The sequence below is a fragment of the Babylonia areolata genome, chromosome 11 (genome assembly GCF_041734735.1).
Source record: "Babylonia areolata isolate BAREFJ2019XMU chromosome 11, ASM4173473v1, whole genome shotgun sequence".
Classification (NCBI taxonomy): Eukaryota; Metazoa; Mollusca; class Gastropoda; order Neogastropoda; family Buccinidae; genus Babylonia; species Babylonia areolata.
The window spans coordinates 1,816,691-1,822,628 of NC_134886.1; the positions used below are offsets into that span (position 1 = coordinate 1,816,691).

At 41.0% G+C, this 5,938-nt stretch overlaps 1 protein-coding gene and 1 non-coding gene across 5 annotated transcripts in view; one reads left to right on the forward strand and one right to left on the reverse strand.

The window, feature by feature from the left end:
* LOC143287440 (sodium- and chloride-dependent glycine transporter 2-like) overlaps positions 1–2,378 on the forward strand; it is a 45,812-nt gene extending 43,434 nt beyond the window's left edge. For all 4 annotated transcript variants that reach the window (XM_076595430.1, XM_076595428.1, XM_076595429.1 and 1 more), the window contains one exon: positions 1–2,378. This exon is cut by the window's left edge and continues 1,011 nt beyond it. The gene's annotated coding sequence lies outside the window, so the exon portion shown is untranslated.
* Positions 2,379–5,604: 3,226 nt separating this feature from the next.
* Trnal-cag (transfer RNA leucine (anticodon CAG)) lies at positions 5,605–5,688 on the reverse strand. Its single transcript has one exon. It is a non-coding gene; the product is annotated as a tRNA-Leu (tRNA).
* Positions 5,689–5,938: the final 250 nt, after the last annotated feature.

Genomic DNA, 5,938 nt, shown 5'->3' on the forward strand with positions numbered 1-5,938 from the left:
GACGTCAGGAGTGTGCTCCCTGTTTTGCTTTCACTTTTCTCTCTTGGTTTTTGAGGGGTGTTGTGGCCAGTTTCAAAAAGAATAAAGTGTGTGTACATTTCTCTATTTGTTTTTCTTTTATTCATTCATTCATTTGTTTATTCAGCTATCTATTTATCTTTTTATTCATCTATTTGTTTGTTTGTTAGTTTGGTTATTTACTTATTCTTCTCTTTATTAATGTATTTATGAAGAACAAATCTGAAAAGCATACAAATTTACATTCAACTCATATGCAGATAAAAACTTGTAAGCCGTCATACTTCCTTTATAGTTAACCAACGCATACAACAACAAAAACCAAAAACAAACACACACACACACACACACACACACACACACACACACACACACACACACACACACACACACACACACCACGCACTGAAAAACTTTGGAGCGGGCAGTTCAACGTTGAAATGATGGTTCACTGTGGACATACTGTGGTTACTTGCTCAGTGCGATTGGATAACCGTGTTGCCATTCGTTCTTTTCATTTTGCTGTATTATCACGTTTGTCACTAAATTAGTTTTGATAGCATTTTCATTTTGGCTGTATTATCACGTTTGTCACTAAATTAGTTTTGATAGCATTTTCATTTTGGCTGTATTATCACGTTAGTCACTAAATTAGTTTTGATAGCATTTTCATTTTGGCTGTATTATCACGTTTGTCACTAAATTAGTTTTGATAGCATTTTCATTTTGTTTGACACACTCATATATGGTTCAGTGTTGTTTATTTTTGCCTTTTTCTTGTAGTGAATTTGTTTTCCTTTATTTTATTTTCATGATGCATCCCTTTGTCGTTTGATAAATCTTTTTTTCTTTTTTCTTTTTTTCATGTACATAGGTGTTCTTATTTGAAGCCGAAGTTGTCTGCTCTGTTCATGCATGTGTACATGCTTTGGTTCGTCATGTTTGTCAATCTGGCTATATATGACCATTGTATGTGCACTGTACTGCACTGCACTGTACTATACTGTGCACATGTACTTTACCGTGCTGTTCTATACTGTGCACATGTACTTTACCGTGCTGTTCTATACTGTGCACATTTACTTTACCGTGCTGTTCTATACTGTGCACAGTAACTTTACTGTGCTGTTCTGTACTGTGCACATGTACTTTACCGTGCTGTTCTGTACTGTGCACATGTACTTTACCGTGCTGTTCTATACTGTGCACGTGTACTTTACCGTGCTGTTCTGTACTGTGCACATGTACTTTACCGTGCTGTTCTGTACTGTGCACATGTACTTTACCGTGCTGTTCTGTACTGTGCACATGTACTTTACCGTGCTGTTCTGTACTGTGCACATGTACTTTACCGTGCTGTTCTATACTGTGCACATGTACTTTACCGTGCTGTTCTATACTGTGCACATGTACTTTACCGTGCCGTTCTGTACTGTGCACATGTACTTTACCGTGCTGTTCTGTACTGTGCACATGTACTTTACCGTGCTGTTCTGTACTGTGCACATGTACTTTACCGTGCTGTTCTGTACTGTGCACATTGATACAATGGCTGTAGGCTGCCAGTCACACACAGAAGATTGTTAGCATGGCTCGAGATTGTCACAGAGGTCACAGAAGATTGTTTGCATGGTTGATTTTGACACAGACAAAAAATTGTTGGCATGGCTAAAGATTGTCGCAGACAAAAGATTGTTGGCATGGCTAAAGATTGTCGCAGACAAAAGATTGTTGGCATGGCTAAAGATTGTCGCAGACAAAAGATAGTTAGCATGGTTATTGTCACAGACAAAAGATAGTTAGCATGGTTATTGTCACAGACAAAAGATTGTTAGCATGGTTATTGTCACAAACAAAAGATTGTCAGCATGCTTATTGTCACAGACAAAAGATTGTTAGCATGGTTATTGTCACAGACAAAATACTGTAAGCATGGCTGGACACTGTCACAGATGGAAGACTGGTTTAGGGTTATCTATTTCTTATTGTCAGAAATTATTGTTTTCATAGCTATAGATTTTTCACAACAAAATGTAAAGTCGTTTTTGATGAGTTGAGTTTAATGCTTTTGCTTTTGCTCTTGAGGATTTCGATATGGCCGTTCAGTTCCCTTTAGAGGACAAACCACTGCGTGAGGGAGGAATGATAGTTGTTGTGAAGACCACTTTACCTTCTGCTCTGAAAATGTCTTCGATGGCTAAACTAAAAGAAAAACGTGCCATCACAACTGGATCTTTTTTGTCAAGTGAAAAAAGTCGCCAGTTATAACTGTGATTGTACATAGGTAGTCGTTGTGCTTAGGTTCCATGTGTTGTCACAATGAACAGAATCGTGTTCTCAATAAACATTTTCTCATTGGACACCCTTGCTGCTCGGACTTGGTGATGCTTCCCACACTCGGGAACCCACATGCACGGACGCATCCACACACTCACGTACTCACACGCTCGCGCGCATTTGTTCGCACACGAGGCAGGTAGATAGACAGACACTCATACACATATATGCACACACACACACGCGCGCGCGCGCCACACACACACACACACACACACACACACACACACACACACACGTATATATACATACGCTCTACACGCACACACACTCTCTCTCTCTCTCTGTCTATCTATCTATCTATCGCTCTCTCTCTCTATCTATCTCTGTCACTCGCCCACAGACGTATTCATATAAACTTGCAAAACTATTACTACTATTACGACTTCTTCTACTACTTATTTTGTTTTGAAATTTAATGATTGTGTGTGTGTGTGTGTGTGTGCGCAAGAGAGAGAGAGAGAGAGAGAGAGAGAGAGTGCGTGTGAATACGTGTGTGTGCATGTACATGCATGTGTGCGTGCGTGCGTGTGTGTGTGTGTGTGTGTGCGCAAGAGAGAGAGAGAGAGACAGAGAGAGAGAGAGTGCGTGTGGATACGTGTGTGTGCATGTACATGCATGTGTGCGTGCGTGCGTGCGTGTGTGTGTGTGTGTGTGTGTGCGTGCGCGCGCGCGAGCGCTTAATACTACATAATGAAATACATGGGTAATACGAGTATACTTTCAACCTTCACCAATAAAAAAAAAAATCGAAAATACAAACCAATGAATAAAACAATATCACTTTATAAATCAATAATAATAATATAACAAATTTAAATAAATCAACGACACAACAGAGCATCAATAGCACAGCTTATCATTTTTCAAAATCTGACAACAACGAAAGCAGAAAAAAGAAGGGGGGCGGGGGGAGGGGGACACTTTTTGCAGTCTATCTGAACTCGAGAAACCTGGTCTTGACAATAAAACTTGAAAAACAACAGACCTATTTTAGGTTGACCTTTTCTGTCAAAATTACTCGTCCAATGACCTCATTCTTGAGGTGTTCCAATCTGCATACAGACAGAATCACATTACCGAGACAACCCTGTTAAACATGTCTAACACATTATTGTCCTGTGCAGATAAGAAAGAAGTCTCAGTTCTGTGTCTGCTCGATCTGTCGGCAGCTTTCGACACAATAGATCATGATATTCTTCTCAACCGTCTTCATGACACTTTTGGAATTTCTGGCACAGCCCTCACTTGGTTCAAATCTTGCCTTTCCAATCGCTCAAGAAGGGTGATCATTTCCAAGTTCTCATTTCGAATCTAGACTTCTTCCTGTTCGATATGGTGGTCCCCAAGGTTCACTTCTTGGTCCAATACTTTTTTTTTTAATCAATGCATTCAGCCATCGTCCGACATCATCAGCCGACATCAGTGTGATTTTCACAAGTTCGCAGACAACACCCAACTGACAAAAGCTTCTTCCACAAATATTTTTGCTGTCCTTCGCAGAAAACATAGAGATGTACATTGCCGCAGTGAAGGAATGGATGCTGACGTACAAGCTCAGGCTGTACGTCAAGACAGAAGCCATACCAGTAGGCTCTAGTTTTATGCCTGGTCAAATTTCGAACCAACCTTGACTGTCTGCAATACTGATGTGAACTTTGAAAATTCTGTCAGAAACCTGGACGTATATTTTGATTCAACCTGTCTGTGCACGACTATGTCGGTAATTAATGTAAACTGCAAACTTCCAACTGAGGAAAATCCATACCATTCGACCCTATCTGATTATTGAAGCGAAGCGACCATTCAGCATGTCTGTTCCTTCATCTTCAGTTGCACAGACGACTGCAATCCACTACTCGCTGGTTTGCCTCTATTTGATATCGCGCCTTCAGACTTCATTGCTGCCAAAGTCTTTAGAAAAAATAAAATAAAATAAATTAAAAGATCATGTTATCCCTCTCTTGCGTCAACTTCATTGGTTGCCCATCCAGTACAGAATTCAGACAAAAAGGCATATTGGCTTATCGCCACTTGGAAGGTTCTCTCTCATCTTATTTATCTTCTGTCCTTCATACTTACACCCCTTCCCGTTCTCTCAAGTCTTTGGAGAAGAGTTCCTTTGAGACCCCAGTCTCTGCAAAGACGTTAGGTCAAAGAGCTTTTCAGTTTCAAGCGTCTTCTGTCTGGAATTCTCTTCCTCTGGATCTCGGTCACTCACCAACTCTGTCCTCTTTCAAAACAAAATCAAAAACGTACCTGTTGAAAATGGCCTTTGGATGTGACAAACCCTAATCTGTTGTCTGTCTCCTCCCTGCCCTCTGCACTCCCTTTGTGTGCCCTCCACCCCCCACCCCCCATTGAAGTCTTCATGTAGGATGTGTTCTCGTGAGTGGGCGTTTCATCTGTGTGTGCGAGAGATACAAGGGTTATTTTTCAATATGATAATACTTATAATAGTAATAATAAGATGAAGAACAATAACAAATAATAAAGAACAAGATAAACAAGATACCAAATGTCTCATCATGGCATGTATTCATGTTGACATAGCTTCAAGGAGCACCAGTTTTTTGAGTAAAATGAAAACTGTCATCATAATACAGAATGTGAATGGTGCATGTTTGATAGAATTTTTAACAATATCAGAAATGAATATACTGCAAAATTTGACATGTTTGTACATTAATTTTGATAAAAGAAGTAAGCTGCCACAGGTAATGGATAACATAATTATATTAATCCTTTAATAACACTTTATAAAAAATAAATTAAATAAATAAACAATAACAACAAAAACCCCTTGATTTCTCCATTCTCTGGAATCAACGACGGAACGTGGAGGTGCAACCCCTTGGAGGTAGGGTGTCACTTGCAGAGGGCTACAATGAAGGCCAGGTTCAGGGAACATGCACGGCTGTGCCACATCAATACCAGCACAGCTATTTTGTACCACAGTCAGTGTGAACTAGGAGTAGTTTGTCTCTTTTTTACAATGGTCAGTACTTTAGACAGCTCCAACACAAAGGGAAAGCACACCGTGTTTTTAACTCTCTCCATACGAACGGCGAAAGAGACGACGTTAACAGCGTTTCACCCCAGTTACCACCATCAAAATATTGCAAGCGGAAGGCTCTTATACTGAAGCTCAAGGAGGCGTCACTGCGTTCGGACAAATCCATATACGCTACACCACATCTGCCAAGCAGATGCCTGACCAGCAGCGTAACCCAACGCAAAAAAAAACCTTGTCAGAAGTGGGATTCGAACCCACGCCTGGAGAACCAGACTGCGACCTGAACGCAGCGCCTTGGACCGCTCGGCCATCCTGATGTACTGAGTGAGTTAAGGTGCTGTAGTGTGGGGGCAAGGAGGAACTGTCCAGGTACACCAAGGTAGCTCCAGTCTCGGTCAGAGGAGAGGCACCGGTTAAACTTGGAGTGGTTTGCTGCTGACGCCATCCTCTCGCACTTGACGCCTGATGTAGATGAAGTGAGGCCATCCCTCTGCTGTTCGTGGGTCAACAGTCTTTCGGTCCGTGTTGTAACTTTGGTTTTTGTTTGGCTGGTTTGAGGAACAGGTT